This window comes from Macaca nemestrina, chromosome 5 (assembly GCF_043159975.1).
Source record: "Macaca nemestrina isolate mMacNem1 chromosome 5, mMacNem.hap1, whole genome shotgun sequence".
NCBI lineage: Eukaryota > Metazoa > Chordata > Mammalia > Primates > Cercopithecidae > Macaca > Macaca nemestrina.
In genome coordinates, this window is record NC_092129.1 from 90,298,738 (window position 1) to 90,321,964 (window position 23,227).

At 37.5% G+C, this 23,227-nt stretch overlaps 1 protein-coding gene across 4 annotated transcripts in view; it reads right to left on the bottom strand.

Moving 5' to 3' along the window:
* LOC105498558 (fucosyltransferase 9) overlaps positions 1-17,070 on the bottom strand; it is a 195,769-nt gene extending 178,699 nt beyond the window's left edge. For all 4 annotated transcript variants that reach the window (XR_011623533.1, XM_071096707.1, XM_071096708.1 and 1 more), the window contains exon 1: positions 16,936-17,070. The gene's annotated coding sequence lies outside the window, so the exon portion shown is untranslated. The remainder of the gene's footprint in view (positions 1-16,935) is intronic.
* Between the last annotated feature and the right edge of the window lie 6,157 nt (positions 17,071-23,227).

Genomic DNA, 23,227 nt, shown 5'->3' on the forward strand with positions numbered 1-23,227 from the left:
TCTCCGGTTACACAGCCTGCCTATAGACAGGGCCAGGCTTAAATCGGAACCTGAAACACTGTGAGACCACATGGACGGAGATAATGAAGAAGGGACTCCCAGTTTACATAACCTGGTTAAGAACAGGGAGTTCTGAAAAGAAAATATGGGTAAATTTTACTGCCTACTTTCATGTATAGAAAATTATATTACATTTCCCCCTACTGTTATAACTTTGAAAACATTAAAATTTTCAAAGTTATATTTTCAAAGAATTTTTTTGAACTAGGTATCTAGGAGAGTAAAATTTAAAGAAGTAATGTACTCTAGAGTTACTCAAATATTTAATATGTAGCATACAAGCATATTTGAGTACTCCTTCCTTTCTTTTCTTTCCTTACTATTTATTGTCTTTCTAGTGTCCTTTACTAAAAGTTAACATGCACTATGAGAAAAAAATTAGTGACTGAATGAGATTGGAAACATAAAATTAAACAAGAACATTCATAAATTAAGTTACATAATTTAAAAATGCGTATCGTAGTCTCTCTGTAGTCATTGGGGATAGAAAGTTGACACTGAGTTTCCTAGCAGCCCTTAAAAAGAGGTTCATTCAATAAAATCAGTAACAAAATAATTACAGCTCCTTCAGAAAACAAAGTGTGAGAAACATTCTCCTGTAGATTATCATAAAAGGACTCTGTATTATGTAGTAAACTGGATTTTTTTAAAAACGACCTTTTTTTAAATGTAACAGTATGTTTCCCAGGGATCAATGTAAACTGAAAACATAATGCAGATACATCAGTTCTGCAAAAGGTGAGAATAATGTGGTCTTGGTACACAGGTCTCAAGTTTAGAATATTTAAAGGAAGAACTGCAAACTGAAAAGCCATAGGCCATATGGGGCTACAGATTTTTATTTAGTTAGTTCGAATGCCTGGGAATAAGTATTTCTCAAACTAACTGAAATAAAGTCCTAGTTTTGTTTTAAAATTCTTATCCATCAAGAATTTTGTAAAATATACTGAGAAATAAATTATTAGGAAAAATATATTTTAAAAGACTTAAAAATAGAGTAAAGTATTTAAATTTGGGGCCAATTTCCTTAGAGCAACAGTCAGTTCTCCAAAATGTACCAATCAATATAACTAAGTTTTTGATGAATAGTAGATGGAGCAGGTCAAAAGTATGCTTCCTTATAAATTGCTAGGGAATAAATATTCTGTTGCTCTATTGAAGGATACACTATCTGTTAAATAATTACTGTCCAGTTGCGGGCAGATAATCTTTTACTAGTCTAATTTGCTACACTGGGCCATGATCTTGGGGGGTAGTCACCCTAACTCTACATAAAGGTAAGTCCTCCCAGTATATGATTACTAGTCTGACTGCAATGCTTAATAGCGCCAGCAAACCATGCAACCTCTCTGAATTAGTTTTCTTATCTACTAATCTGTCTCAACAGCCTTTCCCAATAACTCTTCAAGGTTAGGGTTAGATTATGATTATTGAATTTAATAAAGATTGCAGTAATATAGATGTGTGTCAATACTTTGGAATAATGCAAAATGTTATTTACCAAAATTAGGTTGTTTACACACATATACTCAAATGTTCAAATTGCCAGGAATTAAAAATATGTGAAATAATCATCTCTAGGCACTGTTAGAAAGTGCCTAATATGTAGACCTACCTAATGGGAATTCTTTCATTCTTCCACTCACGATTTTTTTTAAATCATGTTTATTGAAATATGATTTGCAAACAGATTATTAATCTTTTTAAAGTGGCAAGTTCTATGAATTTTGACAAAGGCCTACAGACCACCAGTGAATATCAAGATATAGCACAGTTCCATCACCCCCAAAATCTTTCTTCTTGTCATTTTAAAATCAGCCTCTATTTCCCACCCTAACCCCTGGGAACCACTAATACGTTTTCTGTTCCTAAGTTTTTATTTTATTTTTTTTTAACGTCGTATAAATGTAATTGCGCAGCGTGTAGCCTTTTGAGTACAATTTTTCACTGGGCAGTAGTTCAATCCTTTTTATTGTTAAGTAGTATGCCATTGTATGAATATACCAGTTTGTTATTTATTCAGCAGTTGATGGACATTTAGGTTGTTTCTAGTTTTTGGCAAGTATGGGTATTCATTCACACTTAAATATTCATTATATTTGTATGCAGAAACACATGTTCATTCTACTTGAGCAAATACCTAGAAATGGTATTGCTGGGTCAGGTATCTGTATTTTTAACTTTATAAGGCACTATTAAACAGTTTCCAAAATTGCAGTACCATTTTGCATCCCTTCCAGCAATGTACCATTGTTCCAACTGGTCCACATTTTCACTCGGACTTGGTTAGGTCATGTTTTTGTTTGTTTGTCCTGTTTTTGTTTTGCTTTAATAGCTATACAGTGGTATCTTACTCCAATTTTAATTTGCTTAATTTTCTTAGTAATTATCAGTGTTGAACATCTTTTCACTACTTTTTTTACCAACCACATATCTCCATTGTTAAAATGTCTGTTCAAATATTTTGCAACTTGTTTTATTGGGTTATTTGGTTTTGTTCATTGAATTGTGATAATTCTTTATATATCCTGCATATCAGTCCTTTATGATACGTATTTTGTAAGTATTTTCTTCCATATTCTGTTGTTATTGGGTGGAGTATTCTATAATTATCAGTTATGTCAAATTGGTTGAGGACGTTGTTCAGGCCATCTATACAGTTACTGATTTCTATTTGTTCTATTAACTACAGAGGAGTTCTAGTCATTAGAAAAATCCACAGTTGTGGACTTATCTTTTTATCCTTTCAGTTTGATCAATTTTGCTTCTGGGATTCTGAAACTCTGTTCTTAGCTGCACACATATTTGGGATTGTTGTTGGTAAATTCATCCACTTATTATAGAATTTGTGATCTGTGATAATATTTCCTTTCACTTCTCACCTTCATTTCAATCTTTCCTGAACTTTCGATTTTTCTGCCATTATTCTCCATCCTTTCATGCAGATTGCCCACTTTTTCCTATTAGGTTCTTTAAAACATTAGTCATAGTCCCTGTTTGATAATTTCAACTCCTGGGTCATCCCTAAATCTGGTTTGGTTCATTGCTTGAAGTTGACAATGGGTTTTTTTTTTCTTAAGTTTTGTATATCTTATAATTTTTCAATTAAATGTCAAATATCAAGTGCAAAATAATTGGGAATGATGCCAATCATTTATACCTAGAAACAGAGTATACTCTTGCTACTCTAAAGTCATTAGTTTGGGGCATTGAGTTAAGCTAGTCAAGAGCTGACCTTTAGGGTGCCAAAGACTTTACATTCCTCTAGCCTTGTGCTTAGGATATGGGATGCGAGCTTGAATAGACTGGGATTTTGTGTTTTATCTGAAGTGACAGCCAATCCCTTACTCTGCACCTGTTTTGCCAACAGGCTCCCTCCTGTCTCCCACCCTGCTTCCAACATTTCTCATAAGTACCTGGTGGAAGTCCACATAAAAGCCCCAATGGGTGACATCAGATTACCCTTTTGTGAGGGATTACCAGAGTTTCTAAACTGTCAGTCAGTCTTTGGCAATTTGTAACAATTTTAGCTTTTTACAGAATTTCTTGTTAGATAATTTAAATAATAATAATTTTTATCATCGCTTGTATGACAGCCAGGTCCTATTCTATTCTCTGCCACGTATGACACTATCCCCATGACTCATTTCTCAGTGGAGGAACCTATCATTTCCTGAAAACCTAGATATTTGTTTGCCCAGTGAACTCAGTTTTACAAGAGTTTTAACAAAAGTTATAGTTTTGTAGTTCATCTGGCTTTGTCTTGTGAGGCTGGGATTGACACTGTTTCCAGTTTTGTTCATCCTAGTTAAAAGAGGAACTCCTCTTGTTCATGAGTTTTAATTCTTGTGGAAAAAAATGTTATACCACTGTGATTTAATAATTATTAAAACAGATACCTTCTTTTCTAAGTACTTACTTCATATTGTCATGGAAAGTATGATTCTAATTAACTCTTCAGTGCTCATTATATTCTTCTTCCTGCATTACTACATAATATTCTGAAAGTTCCAAAATTCTCCAAGTTGCTGATTATCAGATTGGATTATCTAATTGTCTCTTGCTAACTGTCTACTTGGGAAATAGACTCATTTTATTTGTTACAAGCTGAAATGATTGTGTCTTCTTATTCTTAAGTATGGAGAAAATGTAACATTTGTTGAATGAAAATTTACAGTGCCAGTCAGTTTTAAAGATTTCTACATATTATCTAATTCCACATTCAAAATAATTAAGCAAGTTGTTATGTAATAGGAAAAAGAGTCTTAGATATACTAAGAAATTTGACTTTAATCTCTCAGCTAGATAGTTGATAATTATCTTTGTTTAATTAAAAATGTGAAATGTTACTTAATGTTTAATTAAGCATTACTTTGCCATTAAAAGTCATGGCCAAAACTGCAATGACTTTTGCACCAATTGAATAGTTAACTCAATAAACAAGTAAGAATTTAATTGTAACCAATATCTGGTTATAGCTCTGTGGTTTTTTTTTTTTTCTATGTAATGCAATGTTTCCATGAAGCCCTATTATAACATAGGTAAATATTTGTCTTTATTGTTCTAGAACTTGCTACTTTGCCCCCTCTTATCTCTATAGTATTTCTATGTTTTTCTATTGTTTGATATCTTCCTCTTTTCTTCTGCACAAGATTGCCACTGACATGCTCCAAGCAAACCAGTCATTTCCTGACCTTCCATGCTTCCCATAAAAACATATCTTTCTTTTGTTTCATTCATTCCAACCTTTTTGTTCTCTGAAATGACACACATATTTTATAAGTTCTAAGGTATTCACTTGTTAATGTTGCTATTAAATAACAGGGCAGTGTTAGGACAAAAAAGTTACAAAAACCTGTTTTATATGAAGAAAACAGCAAAACATTGGCTAATCAAAGTCCAAGAATTTAGAATTCTTAAATTTCCAAAATGGCTCTGGAAAAAAACCAGAAAAATACAGCCCTTGAACTGAAGTGAAGATACAGCCAGTCCTTAGATAACCAACAAATAGAGAATAAGAGCCAGAGAACCCATCACTTTTTCTGATCCTTCAAGTTCACTGCCCAGAAGGAAAGGGCAGCTGTCCCTTAGAGACAGTCCTTTTGTTTATGTTTTTGTTGTTTTTAGAATATGAGTAAGCAATAAAAGTCAGAAGAAATTGGAAAATTTGAGAAAAGAGGAAGGGGAGAAATGCACCAGATTTCAGGGTTGGCAGCACTGGTGATAATGACAATAATGATTAGGTGGGGTAGTGACAGAAACTGCAAAGGTAGGTATGAGCAGCAGACATCTATCTGAATGCAAGAGAAACAAAAAACTATGACAAAGAAATAAAGAAAGAACATCTGTCCATTAGGGCAGAGAAAGGGACATGTATTCATCTTCAGTCTACTTCTTTGAAAAAGGGGAAAGGCAAGATGCTTTGAAATTTCTAATGCAGCATTAGAATAGAAGTCAATTCTGGATAATATAAATAAGTGACTCCAAACCTTTTGATAATTAAACAAAGTCTTACATTTAATTTTGTGACCCTCTCTTCGATGTCTAAAAGTATAAAAGATTTATAAAATCTTAAAGTTTCACTATACATGCAAAATTTTAAATGTTTCGGGATGTCTTAAAACTAGGAATGAGTATCAGGATATGAATATTTACATGACTATAAGTAAAACAATGGTCATTAAGAAATTTTATAAATTATTTCAGCTCAAATATTCTTTACATCTTCCATTCAGTTATTCCTCATGGGACATAATTGTCTGAAATATCTGAAAGTAAATTCAACATTAACAGACACTGTTACTTTCAGTTCATCTCTACTAGCATTTATTGGATACTCACCATGCTTCAGTTGGGGTGGTAGGCGCTAAGAGAACAAAGAGTAATAAGCAACAAGGTTTAATTTCAAAGTAATCCAGTCAGGGAAACATAAATATATAAGGCCAACATGATGTTGCAAAGGCATAAAATGGTACAAATGAACCTGCCATTGTGTCAATACAGAGAAAGGCATGTGTCCAAGCCTAGTGCATAGGAAATGACTATTAGAGATGACAATTATGCTCAGTCTTGAAAAAATTAAACATATTAAAGCAGTATCGCACCTTTTTGTTTTGATTATTTAGGAAAATTTTGACACCTTTCAAACTATAAAGCATTGGAGAAACATTACGGCCATGGGAAACATGTAATAACACATTTTTGCTTAATGATTTTGATTTACAATACACTGTAATTACACAAAATATATATTTAATATATTTTGTGGTTTGGGCTCAAATTTTTACTTCCTGATAGAAATTCTTAATTCTTTAACATGCCCTGTGCTGTAACCTATATAGGTTATAGTCAGGAATTACTAATTAAGACTCTAATATTGCAGTTTAAATACAATATATTTGCTCCAAAAGCTTCCTTTTTATTTTCTATCTTAGTGACAGGTTCATCAATCTCAGGTAACAAAAGTTTAATGCATTCCATCATGAGGAAATAGCAAGGATGAACATATATCGTACCACAGACAAGAAGCCTATCCAAACAGTCACTTATGGAAGTCTTTCGTCACTATTGGGAGACAATTTCCCATGGGTCTTTCACATTTCTGCACATCTTATGAAAGAATCATTGGCTGCTTTTGTTTTGAACTATTTTAAAAAGATGTTTGTAAAGCAAACAGCCTTAGAGGACAGAAATAGTATCTTCTGGAACAAAGGGAGGCATGCTCATTGCCCATTATAAAAGCGTAGAATTCCTTAAATTCAGGGTCTTTTTGTTTGTAATGTGTATACTTCATGTTGCCTTGTGGAAATCGGGACCCAGGGAGCAGGACAAAAATGTTGATATTTTTGCTACTGCTATTGCAGTAAAAAATAAATTGTCCTTCATCTCTGACCTAGGAGTCTATTGTTTTCTACCAGCATCCATTCAACTGTGGCAGGTTTTCATGTTAACTTGTGAGCAGGGAAAACTCTCCGACGCTTCAGAGATTTTTATAACGTTAGTGATGAGGATGGGAAGCTGACAAACTCATGGCTTTCTGGAAGAGGAAAGATGAGAGCCCTGCAGACCTACTAAATACTAAAAGTTAATTGGGTTATGCCATGAACCACCACCACATCACTTGAAACTAATAGTACACATGAAGTCTCTCTCCTTCCCTTCTCTCTGATTCCTCTCTGTCCCTCTACCATGACCTCGTTTATTTAAACAGAAACATAACTAGGGTCAGGGTATCCATATCCCTGATAAATATCAAAGGACATATGCACTCATCCATGAATGTCGAGAAATTTCAGGAAAATAAATATTTGAAAGAAGTCCTTAGGAATCAGTAACATAGATGTTTACAAATTATATGGGCCACTAGGCAATAGACAGTCCTTAACTTCTTTCCCTTTTAATGAGGAGGAATCAAGGAGGTCATTGCAAGCTAAATAACAAAAATAGGTAAAGTATGGATGCCAGAATTTTTCTCTAAATGGAACAAGTTCCTTGTCTGAGACTGGAATCTGGAGTCCAGTCTCAGACCTGCAGCACTGTAACAACTAATACTAAGATTTGCACTGGGTAGGCAGAAGCTTCTACCTTCTTTCAGACAATAGTTAAGAGTAATGTGTACATATACTGAGTGTGAAAAGGGGAACTCCATAACCAGAAACCAGGTGAATCATTAGAATTTTGGCTCACAATGGAAAGGAGGGGTTATGGATCATATTGCTTCTCAAGGAATCATGGCAAATGCTGCGTTGACTTACAGCTAAATCTCTCCTTCATGTCAACCGTAGGTCCACTTGGAAGTAATGAGAAAATCTATCCAAGCTTTTTGCAGTGGGACTTTGCTGCTATAAGAAAGCTTTACTCCTCTTGAGGAGATTTTTCTGAGACAGAAAAACTCCTGTGGAAAACCACAGATAAGGCATTGACTAGTATTTGGGCTCTTACTGGCCTGGATTGTGTCTAGAATTCTGATAAAATTGACCCACTAGAAAATTGAGAAAGAGACCCAAAGAAACCTAGGTCCATTCTTGAGGTCATCAACACTGTGCAGAGAAACTTCCGTATCCTTGATGCTGTAACTGGGAGAGCTTAACAGATACAAGATAATGGGGCAACTAATGCTCTAAAGTAAGGTGGATGCTTTAAAGTCACCACTGTGTCAGCCAAGACTGAGTCAGCCAGAGGTCACAAACCCCATACCCTAGCAAAAACAGCAATGTATCTGTGGCTTCCGAGTCAAGGGATTCCCAAGGATGAAATAAACGGTGCCAGCCTCAAGAGTCCTGCTCCCAATATAGAGTATTGGGTGGACAACAATATTCTAAGTTAATTTGGTTACGCCATGAGCCACTGCTGTATCATTGAAACTGGGATAGTACATATGAAGTCTCTCTCCTCCCTTGCCCTCTGATTCTTCTATGCCCCTCTCCCATAATCTCAGTTTATTTAAAGAGAAACATGACTACAGGTCAGGGTATCCCTATTCCCAATGGGTATCAAATGACATATGCACCTATCCAAGAATGTTGAGGAATTTCAGGAAAATAAGGGAATAAAACTTTTAGGATATTTGGATATGGACACACAAGTCACGTTTTAAACTGGATTTATAGAAAGAAAAAGATTGTCTGATTTAGCTAATGGGGTTTAAGCAGGATTCACAGTGGGAAAGGCAAGCTAACATGATCTCATGAGTGGAGCCCTTTGGGGCAATTCAATGTACTGTTGTTTTTTTCTATATCCGATTGTATAGTAATTAATATATTAAGTGCTTATACTTCATCATCAGTTAAGTGCCTGGGGAGATTATCACAATTGGGAAAGGCCAAATGTAGTGAAGTGTTAATGGGACACGTAAATCAGTTTCTGGTCTTGTTCTCTACTTCCTCCCAGATGATCCAACAAAAACAGTATAAAGAAAAAGAGAGGCCGGGCGAGGTGGCTCACGCCTGTAATCCCAGCACTTTGGGAGGCCGAGGCGGGCGGATCATGAGGTCAGGAGATCGAGACCATCCTGGCGAACACGGTGAAATCCCGTCTGTACTACAAATACAAAAAATAAAAAATTAGCCGGGCGTGGTGGCGGGCACCTACAGTCCCAGCTTCTAGGGAGACTGAGGCAGGAGAATGGCGTGAACCCGGGAGGCGGCAGAGTTTGCAGTGAGCGGAGATAGCGCCACTGCACTCCAGCCTGGGCGACAGAGTGAGACTCTGTCTCAAAAAAAAAAAAAAAAAGGAAAAGAAAAAGAGAAAAGAAAATCAGGCCTTGATTGCAGACTCGAAGGGAACATGGGCGCTAAGAGATGCAATATTTTAATACAGCAGCACTGTATGATCAGTGAAACAGGGTAATGAGAGCTAGAAACTTAGAAGAGATTATCGCCAACTGAATCAAGTTGTTAGTCTCACAATCCCAACTATCCATGTAACTGAATCCATTGCACAGACTAAACTCTTGGTATGCTGTCTTGGACTGTACCAATGCCAGCTTTTCTATACAGCTGGCTTCTGAGGACAAAGATCAAGTCACATTCATGTGACATAGCCACCAATATACATTTGTAGTAACCTCCCAAGTTACTACAGGTTACTCCCAGGGGTACCAAGATTCCTCTGCCATTTGCCATCAGTAGTACATAGGTCAGCATGAATGTCCCTACTCTCTATGGTGCAAAGCTTTCACTCTACAGATGATGTCCTGTTAATGAGCCAGTCAGGAGCTTCCATTGCAATGGTCTTGACTGTGGTGCTGACACACTTCTATCAACCATGGCAGCTGATAAATTCTGAAAAAAAATCAGGGTTCCAACTGTCAAATAAAGTTTCTTGGGACTATATGAGCAGATTCACAATGTTCAATCCTTCTGGTAGTCAAAGAAAAACTGCTGTCTCTTCATTCGCAACAAACAAAAACAATGTTCAGGATCTTACTGGAACCTTTGGGTACTGGAGATGGTATGTTCTTCACTTGGAAATTCTACTCGGACTTCTATATTAGCTGGTCCAAAACATCAGCATCTTCTGAATGAAGCATAAACCAACACACTGTGTTAGCAGGCTGTGGCCTTCTCTTGACATTTGGGGTCCCACATCCCTAATTAACCTGTAAGCTACCAGTTTCTGTGACTAATGATTTTTCTAATTGGAGCCCCAGGAAAATGTAAGCAGCTTCCATTCACAGGAGCCCTTTGGGATTTTGGACAGATCACCTCCTTAACATACAGGATATACTCCTACCAGGTACACCTCATTTGAAAAGTAGCTATTAGCTTGCTGCTGGGCTCTTGTCAGAACTGAACTCCTGTTCCTGAAGACCCTATGACTGTCTGGCATACTATTTTCATTTTGGGGTGTACCAATTCAGATTCAATGACAAATAAAGATAAAAAGGGGTCCTATGAACCTTGCTTATCAAATAGAAAGAGTATATTCCAGCTTGTAGCTCGCCCGGCTTTCCAGTGGCATCTCAGCTTTACATGAAAAAGTGGTTCACTCAACTGTTGCAAGTGCCTTAAATTTAACTCTCTACCAGACCTGCCATCCCACACCAGACAGCTCGGACCATGATTTGATCTACATTCACCTTAGCCATAGCAAAAAATCCATTGGAAATAGAGGAGATGGTCTCAGCTTCTGTATTTCCCATGCGATACCTGTCAACACCTCCAGATGTCTTTCCCACGCCCATTTCTGTAACTCTTGCTTAACCATTCAGTGCAGACAGACAAACACCATTAAGCTGTTGTTTTAGACAAATAGGACAAGTTGGATTGACTGCCTTCATGCAGCCTTTTCAAAACAAGGAGTACAACCAGTCACTCATACTTAACTTAGTGGGTTAAATTAATCTCAGACCCTGTAGGACCCTTGAAAGTCAGCAGGAATTGACTAGTGAAATAGCTCAGTTGGCTCCCTACAGTGACACATCGTTATCATTAACACCTGTGTCTTGTAGCTCATCTCATGTCACAGATTTCCCCATTTTTCCCTGAGGTTCTCTAATCACATTACCCATGTAACTCAGTCACTTTCTTCACACAATGAATGTCATGAAAACATAAAGTAGTAAAGAATTCATAAAACAGTCAACAAGTTAGGAGGTATATTTTTCCCTCATGTAAAAATCGAATACTTTATTTTTTTCTCTTGGTAAACCAATATTGAACATAAATGAATCACATCTTTCATGAGCATAAGCTGTTCCTATTATAGCATAATTCAGGCACCTTCAGAAGCTTTTCGAGGCCATTATTTTTTCCAATAACATAAATATTATAAACTTTGGGTATAAAAGTAATTATCCAGTCCATATTCTAGGTCAGATGACATGTAATACATATTATTTAAATGCTGCCATATACTTCTCCCAAATTACTCAATGAGTATATATTTTATCATCCCAACTATATGTCATCCTCCTTTTCTATCACTGAATAGAAACTGTTCAATAAATATTCACCAGAGTAAATAAAATATAGATAATTACAAATACCTTTTAAGGTTGTCTAACTTATTAAAGTGGTTTTTAAACCTTTGATTATGAAATAGATATTACATATACTGTTCATAACCTCCTTCCCTGCATCCTCTGCATGTACCTCTCTGTGAATATTCCTTGAAGATTTAAGTTTCTTAAAAGGTAAGCATTTCCTACTTACTGTAAAAGTATATACTTAGTTACATTTCCATTAACAGAGTACCCTGTGACCTCCAAGGACTGAATCAACCACTGAATTTGTTAGTTTGGGACTACCTATGTTCGTTCTCCTAATAGGTTCCAGCATTGTCCAAAAAAAAAAAAAAAAAAAAACTCTATCATAGTTAAAATTAATATAGAAAGCAATGGAAACTTGCTTTTTTTAAGGAACTAAATCATTTTTGTTGTCTAGCCTTAGCCACGGCATGCCTAGATCCATGCTACACAAGACAGATTTTTATTCATTTTTGGTCTTTTTGAGTTTTTCCTGGACACCCTTGTTTAATACCAAGGTGACATTCCCTAGGTTAAAGCAGCTGGTGTCTCATCACTCCTTTCTATTTGTTCTTGCTGGTTTCTCCACTTAAACTTTAAGCTGCTTGGGGTCAGAGTTTAAATCATACTTACTCTTGTGCCTGCCATCATCACTTCAGTTCTTGCCCCACAGGCCCTCAATAAAGAGAGGCTGAATTACACTCTAAAGAAACTATGTCAGGGGAGCCCTAGAGATGTAGTTTTCCTTTCAGCCATATTTGCATCTTAATGCGCTATAAGAAGACCAATGCCTAAGATCAATGCCTCGGCTTTTGAACCAGACACCCAGCAGTACAAGATCACTGATTCCCCTAGTTTACATCAATCCAACCACGTTTAGATAATACAGTATTGTTCCAGAAAATGTAATTGAGATACCAAAATATGTCACCATGTTATTCTTCCTAGATGAAATCATGGTGATGAGCCACCATCACCAAGAATACATTTGAGAGCTTATTTTTTACGCATTAATGATGATGGTTTCCCATTGATTTAGTCATTCACTTTCATTGATCCCTCTGGCTATCAGTGAAGAGAAAGCTAAAAGTGCCAGGATTTTCATCTGTGGGCCTGGAATTTTGTGAAACAAATTTACCTTCCCTGACCACCTGAGCAATTCACAGTCTATGGAGGTAAAAATTTAAAAATAAATAAACATATGGATATGAAACTTTATCTGTGATAACATAAATATTGAATCAGCATGGAAATGAAACAAGTGTATTTTGTTTACAGAAACTAAAACCTGTTTTTTAGGAGTACTTTTCAGTCAATTGTCTATAAAAGTTTATATGGAAGCGTCCATGACATGCTATTAACATGAAAAGACTTACACTGCATAAGTGAGGAATTTCTAATAAAAATTGTGCAAAAATGTTAAAAGATTTTTAAGTGGGCTAGTTGCAGTTTAATTTTTAAATATTTCCCAAGCTTTAACCTGAAGGTGGGAGTGAATGAAGAAGTCTGGTTGACTGATTACCTTTAACTATGGTGTGTTGGAAGACTAAGCATTGAGATGGTCCTTGAAGAAGCACAGACATTTTATTTCATTTTATTTTCAGATTTCTTTAACATTAATACTAACTTCTCCTTTATTAATATCTTAAAATAAAATAAGTGGAAAATTTTTTTTATTTTATAGAAGACAAATACAGCAAGGAGTCAGGAGACCAGGATTTGAACTCTGTTTCTCTTAACCACTCTGCAACCTTGAGCAAGTCATTAGAGTAATAGAAATGGAATGCTCTCTATATTTCTAATCAACATCTGAATGCTGTGACTCTATTAAGAATGCCAAGCATCCCATTTACAGCTAAATGAATAAAATTGTGTTTTACACAATCAGTCACAGGTAAAAAATCACACAACTTAAATGTATCTGTAAGGAATTTTAATTGTACATTAGAGTTTATGAGAGTATCACTTTATAGCATTGTTGTAAAACTTTGGTTGAATCATCACGTTTATTCTGAAATATTCATTTTACATATTTGCTCTTTGAGAATGTGTTCTGCTGAATACTCCCTCCAGAATGCAAGATAGAAAGCAAAATTATGAATATTTATGTAATAATTTTATACTTACAAGTGTAATTTGGGGATTATTTGAATTTATAAAATTTGCATTTTATAATATAGACATGAATTTATAAATAAAATGCAAATACTTATAAAAATGTAATAATGCATCCACCACAATGAAAAAGAAAATATAAAATATATATTAAAGTATAAAAATATTGTATGTGGTTATCCTTTGAATCCTTTTGCCTTCATAAGACACTAAATTGTTTCGCTCTGTATCTAATATCGTAATTTTAGGTATGTGTGAGGTGTGAGTATGTGTGCTTTCTTTTTTAAAGTATTTTTATAAATTTGTCTAGAATTTTATTTAGTTTAATTCATCAATTAGATTACACAAAATGGTTTGCCTTTGATGCTCAGATTTTACTAAATAAAAGTAATAAAAAGACTTTATTTTAAAAAACTTATATTTTTATTGCTATAATTAAGGAGTCATATCCTAAAATTCAAGCGGGAAAACAGTTGTTATCCCAAATACCAAAATAATAGAACTTGTATTTAGTTACCTTAATTGGATTAAATAATTTAAGCCAGTCTCCAAGGGGTTGAAGTGTTTCCCTCTATGTCTCCCTTCCTGCAGCTCTCTCTTCCTCAATCATTCTTTCTCTTCATCACACACAAGGCAAAACATGGTTTCACAAGGAACATTCAACTAACAACAACTTGTTGATAGAATAACCTATATAATTTCCATAATTTTAAATTTATCTTTATAATGTTTAATTTATATTTAACATTGCAAATATTTAATTTAAACCATCATCCTCTAGGTGGCATATGATTATGAGCATTATAAGATACAGTTCAATGGTACTTAAAGATATGCCATTCCAATATTGGTGTGCCTTACCTCCCCATATGTTATATTTAACTGTTTAGTCTGTCTTACTAATGACAATGACCTTAAATCCTGGCAGATCTTGACTTTCAGCTCACCAGTAATTCTTTATAGAAATTCTTGCCATAATTTTTGGCGGACTAGTTATTTGCATTCTCACAGATAATTCTGAGACCTTGTTAATATTTTCATGTTAATTGGAATTATGTTAGAATACATTGACTTTAATTTATCATTAACATGATTATGGGCAATAACTGATCAAAGTATTACACCTTGCTTTCAATTTAGGATGTATCAGTCCCAATACAGATTAATTACTGTTGGATATACTGTGCATAGTAGTCACCCTACTGTTACCCAAATGTTAAACATATGTATGGAAATAATCAAATAATCTTTTGATTCAGCTCCTGACATACTTACTATCTTCATGTCATGGCCACATGTGGATATTTGCAGCAACTACAAATTTAAATACAGCTTTGAATGTTCTTAGTCAAGCCCTAAATATAACCAACTAAAATTTTCAAATTTAGAAAACCAACAGTAAAGTCATTATTCACAGCCCCTCTTGACTTTTAGTGCAGCTATCCACATTTACTTAAACCATCCCTTGTCAGTGGACTTGCTCAGTGCATTTTTGCCTATGTCTACACAACAGGGAAATAAAAGCTCAGATGCAGTTTGAATGAAAACAAACCAACAAAAATTCCTGACATTGGAGAAGGTATTAAGGCAATATTGACTAACAAATTCCCTAGATGATGGTTCAACTGTCCCCTCCTATTTCTTATATAGCCTGAGACTTGCTCCTTTAAGGTGATGAAGCATACATCTCTCTCCACCAACTGCAAGAGCAAGAATGGCACTTTAATTCGCATTCCCATCAAATTATAGTGATAATAATATCAGGAAATTTATATTGACACAATGGGCCACCTTTTAAAGTTCCTAACCTTTATTTCTGGATATACTTATCCATATTGCTTAGAACACAAGTCCTATGACCAAGGGTTCCATGGAGTAAAATGCCACGTTGAAATAAATGTCTTTTTATCATTTGTCTAAAATATTAAGCCATAAATTGTGTGGGGTAGTTTTGTTTTTAAGATTTCAGTACATGAGAAATTGAGAGCACAAATTTTATTATTTAACTGACCCCTCCCGATGTTCACTTATTCCTCCATCCCCCTTGCTCATATTCATTCATTGAACACAACTCTATTTTCTCGCACTCCAACTAGAAATCATAAAACAGTAAACATGGTTTCAGAAGAAATGACTACTGCCCTAAGGAAACTTCTACAGGAATACCGTCTGGTGCTAAGATACTACACAACTCCAGAAGCACCCAAATAGTGCAGGAGCTTCCTGGTACAACGTTTTCTAATCCTCCTATATCCCTGTTTTAGCCACTACACCTAAAGAAAAATAAGAGCTTTGGCTGATTGCAATTTCAAAGAAGATTTTAAAGGGTAAGTTTGGTGCTACTCTCATCTCCTTCAAGAAAAAGCTTCTTATCCTCAAGCGTTGCTGAGCTTTTGATAGTGTTGCTGCTGAAAGAGATTCCCCGCCCAGGCAGGTGCTCCGTTCTTAACCTGGAAGTAAGACCAATTCCGCAGGAACAGGTAAAATAGGTGTGTTTCCTGTACTCAGCTAAGACGCCTCTCAATGAACAGAACAAACCTAAGCAATGCAAATTGTTCTGCGCTTTAAAACAACAATGACAAAAAGTTTGGTTCCAAAGGGTTTGTTTTCTGTCTTTATTTTTTCATGCTTGATCATACCCTTAACAGCCCAGGTACTGAGTAACACACAAAGTAACTGTACGGAAGCCAGGATCACAGCGTGTCTGTGTCAATTTCCTGAGGTGACTGTCAGAAAATCTGGAGAGGCACCATTGTGTCGAGGGAATGAGCTCAGAATTCACCGAGGACCATTCACCCTGGGAAGGAATAGGACGGGGCAGTAGGGCTCGCGAGCCAGGCTTTGGGGAAGGCGAGAAGGTGGGTCAGGGAGGACTTTGTGGAGAAGGCTTTGTCAGCGCGAGATCCGGTGAAGGGTGGCAGATGGGGGCGTTTGCGCACTGGCATAAGGTAGGAACGCAGGGACGGTAAGAGTAGAGATGACCCTGTTTGGGGTGACCAGAGGGTCGGGGCCATCTACTGCTGCTGCTGGTGTGGGAGCCTGGGGGCTGGAAGGTGAGGCGGGACTGTGAGCTGCAGGCAGCTGTCCCCGAGAGGGAGAGGGGTTCAGGTTGCCAGCAGGTGGAGTTGAAATCAAACATCCCCTTGGGGACCACAGAGCAGCACCCTCCCTGGACCCTCTGCCTGGAGGACGGAGAATCACAGCAGCTGGTTTGGGGTGCCTCCCAAATCAAAAGATGTTCTCTCCGCGCCAAGCTTTGAAGCCCGACCCCCGGCACTCTCCCGCCTACTCACCAGTCCTGGGGGTAAAGCGCCATCCGGGGCGCTCGCGAGGGCTGCGCGGCGCAGGAGGCAGGCAGGGCCAGGCGGCGGTGGCGGCGCTGTCCTAAGAGCGCGACGGGAGCTGGGGGACACCGAGGCGGCGACAGCGACGGGGGCGCGGGGAGCTGCAGGGGAGAGCAGTGAATCTGGAGCTGCTGCGCCGCGCGCGCTCTCTGCCCATCTCCGGCTTCGCTGAAGCTGCTACAGCTACTGCTGCTGGAGGGGAGGGGGGCGAGGGGGAGGGGAGGAGGCACGCGGTAGGGAGAGACGGAAGAGCAGGAAGGGTGGGGGGTGAGCGAGGGGAGAGGGGTAGATGGTCGCCCAGAGTTGAGGGGGTGGGGAGGGAGGCGCGCAGGAGCACAGCAAAGGTTCCCACCAGATGAGCTCGGGAGGGGAAATGGAAGACGAGGCCATGGGTCTCTCCCTCGCCCTCCTTCTACCCAACCGTTCTTCCCCCTTCGCGCCCTTTCCTTGGGCTCTTCCTCTCGTGGCTCAGGCTGGGGGTTACCCAAGCTTGGCAGCAGCCACGGCTTCAGCGCGCTGGTGCGAGTGCTGAGTCCGGGAGGCAGCCGCTACAGCTCGCCGCGCCACCGGCCTGTGGCACCTGTGCGCGCACACCGCCGCCCGCTCCATTGCGGCGGCTCTTGGACCAGGATCCCGTAGCCTGTCGCCCTCCTTCTCTCCGCTTTCTGGACAGATTATGATCCTACATGTGCATCCATGACATCTGTATAGTCCCCCTTTGGTGTTTGTTTCCCTGGCCGCTCTTTGGCACCGGCTGTCCCGCCAGAAGGCGCCAGCAGGGAGCTCAACGCCGGCAACCATCGCCTGCCCCTTGGAGCTGTTGCCTGGGCAGTGGTGGCCTTGGTTGTTTACCGCCGGGGTTGACCAGCTAAAGAGGTAAAAAAAAAGAAATATATACATATATCATTTTGACCCAATTGCCTCGGACCGTGTTCTCAATGATCTAGGAAGGTTGTAAGTGTGAAGGGCATAGTGACAGCCCCATTACTTTCTGTCTTGGTTTCCTTCCTCCCTTTTCTCAACATCCTAAAAACCTAGGGATTGAAAGATCTCTGAATCTCTTTATCACAGAGGTTTTCATTTCCCCCTGCATTTTCCTAGGGTTAGTCCCGCTTTCGTAGTGTGGATTTTCTTTTGCTCTATTTGACTCTAAATCAATCCTGTATATTCGCAAACTACAAAGAGGTGCATGCAAATAGATATTGTACTGAGGACAGATACACGCGCGAGATCGAGAGGGTGAATTAACACACATTCAGTAAATATAAAAACAACTGAACATTATTAACTGATTTCCGTGAGCCGTAATTTTACTTTATAATTTTCACGTGGTAATTGGGAATAGACAGGGAGCAAGTAGATTATGTGTCTAAAAGATATGACTAGAAAAAAAAAAAGCCTGGTAAAACTCTCCTCAAATAACATAACACATAAGGTGAGCTAATTATTCCCAGACATTCCCAGGAGGGAAAGAGATTCTGATTTTGTTTGGCTGGCTGGTTGTGTTGCTTTAAAAAAAAATTTTTTTTTTAAATGAAGTAATCCTTCAGTTGATGGAATCATTTTTTAAAAAGCCTAAAGGATCATAGTCTCTAGAATAAATAAAGTAGGCATTTCGTTTTACATGTGTGTCTTATATAACAAATGTTCTCAGATTTTAAAAAGTGCTCTCTTGACTGTAAATGGAATGTGGAAAAACATTTTCAGTGCAATAGGCCATACCTAAATATTGATTAAAAACCTCTAGATTTTCCTGTATACATTCACATGAAGGAAAAAACAATGTTGGAGATAAAGTGTTACTTGATGGGCTGAGTGGCATCAACTTGCTAGACTCTATCCTGTTGAGTATATCTGCTAATGAAAATATTTGGTTCAACATCTACCCAATGACCTGAATGAGAGAACCACCTCCTTATTTAGGAACAAACATCTAATTATTCGAATACACCTCCCTTTTAAAAGGCATGTGTTACTATCTTCAGAGATCCAGAGGTGTACCATGCAAATTAACCCACTGTTATTCTTTCCTTAAAGACCATAGAAAGAAAAGGTTTGCAAAGACTTACAATTCATTCAGCTCCCTAAGTCTTCTCAGTGGTGCCTATATTACAGAAGTGAACAATAAATTTTGTAAATGCCAGTGGCCACTTGGGCAGAGGATGGTTACCAAGAATTAATTAAATCTCTGTTTTCTCATTTCTATTTAAAATATTTCTCATCCCTTCCTTATTAAAGTAATTTACCTTTGAGAATTTTTGCTATTTTCTTCCTATAATTATGAAACTATAACGCAATAGCTTATAGTCTCATTTTATGGTTCTAAAATGGCAAAGACAAAAATGCAAACTATAATGCCTTACAGCCAAGCAAAGGAAAAGGGTGATGTTTGGGGTAGAGCAAGCAAGCTTCTAACTCCTGCCTCCAGCTTACATCCCCAGCCACTTGGCCCGCCAGAGACAAGAACAGGATGATAAGCAATGGAATGGCATTGAACTCTCCTGTTGAAGGACTTGTGTTTCAATGTAGATTCTGAGCCTGGGTGAAAACTTCTCTGTCACCTTTACTACAGCATTCTTACCCTTTTATGCTTCTTTCTCCTTCTACATCTCTATTACTGTTGTACTGTGTTAAGCATTACACCATGGGAAAATTAAGGAATTAATACAATAAAAGCTTAATTTTAAAACCCTGACCCTTTGAACTTATTTAATTGAAAACAAATTCTCATGCTGAAATTTTCTAAAATCAGAAAGATTCAAAACCCTGTCTTTGAGCTGATATTGCATGAGTGCCAGATATTGGTTAGCAAAGGAAATATCATTGCTCTGTTTATTGAACACATATCCAATGAGCACTCCCTGTAGGCAGGCAATATGTTAGGTCCCAGGGATATCACAGTTAAGAAAATTGCTAACTGTGCCTTTGTGAGGCTTAAGAGTCCAGTGATAGAATGAAAAAAGCTTTATCACTAAGAAAGATGTGCTAGTAATAATGATGATCATGACAAATTTCAAGCTTAAAGAATAAATATTTAATAATTTAGTTATAGACATTAAAAAGATTAGGAGTAAAGGAAGACAGATTATGAGCCTCTGCTGTCACCAGCCCTTATGTGAGCTGCTGAAGAAACGAGGAGACTGAAGGGTTAGTTAAGAAAGTCACATTTGTTGTAGTAACAGAATACAGTGGATACTGTTTAGGCAAGAGAAAATTTTGGTGAGCCTTAACTTTAAAAAATAAACATCTGCTTTTATTCAAAGTGAGAAAAATGGAGAATAATAAACGTTTCTGAGGTTGCAGACACTTCTAAAAATTATATATGTACTATATGATTAGCACTGCTGAATGCATAGACTGAATCTATTATAAAGACAGTGGCAAAAATGAGCATTTTCCCTTTTTCCTCCCAAACAATGTACCAAAGAATCAAAAGGAAAAAAAGTCACAACTTTTTTTCAGTAAAATCAAAAGATAGATAATCTGCAGTTTCCAAAATTTGTATATGAGATCCCAGAACTGCTGAGATCAACCAGAAGTTTCAGAAGAGAAAGAAAGAAGGGCAGAGAGTGGGCCCAATGATACCTAATTTGAGAATATGCAAAAAAAAAAAAAAAAAAAAAGATTCTTGAAAGTGACACTTTCACTCAGAAGAACAAAATCAATTTCCATTGATTACAACAATGGATTCAGGAACTAGAGTTGGGGTATAGCTGCAAATGGAGGAAAGAAAGAAACCTGACAAATGTAGAGGACTCTGTTGTGGCTAATCTCAGGAAACCTACAAAAATATGATTTCTGAAGCTAAGATCTTACTGTGACTTATGAAACCTATATATCTTGTTTGCACCAATCAGTGTAGGACCTGGAATTTCCAACAATCAGTGTGGCTAGTGAAAGAAGCCCACTTGGATGTGCCTTGAGGGAAGTAATGGAGGGATACACAAAAATGAGGCAGAGGAATGAGTCTATCTCTGTAAAAGCAGTGAAGAGAAACCCTTTGAAAACCCCAGATATTATTTTGCTCTCCTTTTCCCAAGAACCTAGATGAGAAAAATTTAACTCAGTTATATATGAGTAATTGAAGAAAGAATGGACACACTGTCGACACAAAAGCAGTATAGGAAAAGACTTGCAAAGGAGTAGTAAAATGTTTCCATTGTTGAAGAACACACACCACAACAATGTTGTCATGGAGAAGTTGAAAAATTTGTTCTAACATTAAGGCAAAAATTTTCAAAAAGGCACAATGAAGGAATTGCTTCTATAAATTAAAACTACAAGGTACAAATGCAAGAACTTGGGAAGGGATGATGACAGACAATAGGAGCTGGTGACACATAGCTGGAGAAACTCAGAAAAGAAGTGAAGAAAAAAAATACCTTCACGAATTAAGAATATAAATGGAAGAATTACGAGGTAAAATGCACACTGAGATAGACACAGGCAGGAAAAGAAGAGAGAAATGAGGAAGGCTAACAAAATAAAATGCAAGTAAAGAAAAACTACACAGGAGTAGAGAGAATACAAAAGATGGAGAAGATAGGGAATGGTAATCCAATAGATATACAATTAGAGAAAAGAAATAAATGATGGGAAAATAAATATGTAAATATATTATTAAAGAAAGAAACATTCTTCAAATGAAAGATGACTTGAAATTTCACTTTGAAAAGAAACAGCGATTACCAGGAAAAACTGCCCCAGAATCATCAACATTGAGATGTGTCCTAGTACAGTAACTAGAATTTAAATACAAAAAAAGAATTTTTTTAGACATGCAGGCAAAAGCAATCAGTAACTTATAAAGAAAAATACTGATACTGGCCTCAGAAGTCTTCACTGCAACTTTAGTGGAATCGAGCCATTCAGTATCAGTGGAACAAAGCTTACAAGAAACCAAAGAAAATAAATTGAGAACTAAGGTTTTTTTTCTTTTCTTTTTAGCTAAATGGTTTTTCAAGTACAATGGGAACAGACAAACAATGGTGAACATGCAAGAACTCAGGGACTATTATTCTCATGAAACTACCTTCAGGAAATCACTAGAATAATGAATGAAATTCGGCTTTCTAATAAATAAGTAAAAGAGACATGCTGAATCAAGGACTGATTTTCAAGTTAATACATTCAATGTATTTATCTACTGACCTACATGTTAGAATATGAGAATTAAAGCAATATAATGCAATATAAATTTTATAGAACAAATAGACTCTGACAATATAAAAATGATATGAAATATAATGGCATCCATTGTCTAATGGCTGGGAGTCCAATAAAACCTCTTTTTTTTTTTTTTTTTTTTTTTTTTGAGACGGAGTCTCGCTCTGTCACCCAGGCTGGAGTGCAGTGGCCGGATCTCAGCTCACTGCAAGCTCCGCCTCCCGGGTTCACGCCATTCTCCTGACTCAGCCTCCGGAGTAGCTGGGACTACAGGCGCCTGCCACCTCGCCCGGCTAAGTTTTTGTATTTTTAGTAGAGACGGGGTTTCACTGTGTTACCCAGGATGGTCTCTATCTCCTGACCTCGTGATCCGCCCGTCTCGGCCTCCCAAAGTGCTGGGATTACAGGCTTGAGCCACCGCGCCCGGCCCAAAACCTCTTAAAAGAACAAATAAGTAGCATGACATTTAGCCACACAAAGATGAAATGTAATCCAAATTATTTGATAAATTATCTAGTCAAGCAGGAAGGCATTGAGGAATAAGAAACACTAATTTTTATCATTACTTACTTTAACAGACTAGCAGAAACATTTCTTACTTTAACTTAAAAATAGAGCGATGCAGATAAATAATTACAAAAGTAACACAGAACAAAATGAAAATCTTTGTAAATATTAAGAATACATATATAGGCTGGGCGTGGTAGCTAACACCTGTAATCCCAGCACTTTTGGAGCTGAGGCAGGCAGATCCTTTGAGCCCAGGAGTTTGAGACTAGCCTGGGCAACATGGTGAAGCCCAAACTCTACAAAAAATAGAAAAATTAGCCATGCGTGGCGGCACAATCCTGTAGTCCCAGCTACTTGGAGGGGCTGAGGCAGGAGGATCGCTTGAGCCTGGGAGATTAAGGCTGCAATGAGCCATGATCGTGCCACTTCACTCCAACCTGAGTGACAAAGAAAGACCTTGTCTCAAACACACACACACACACACACACACACACACACACACACACACACACACACATACAGAGAGAGAGAGAGAGAGAGAAAATAAAAGAAAACAGAACACAAA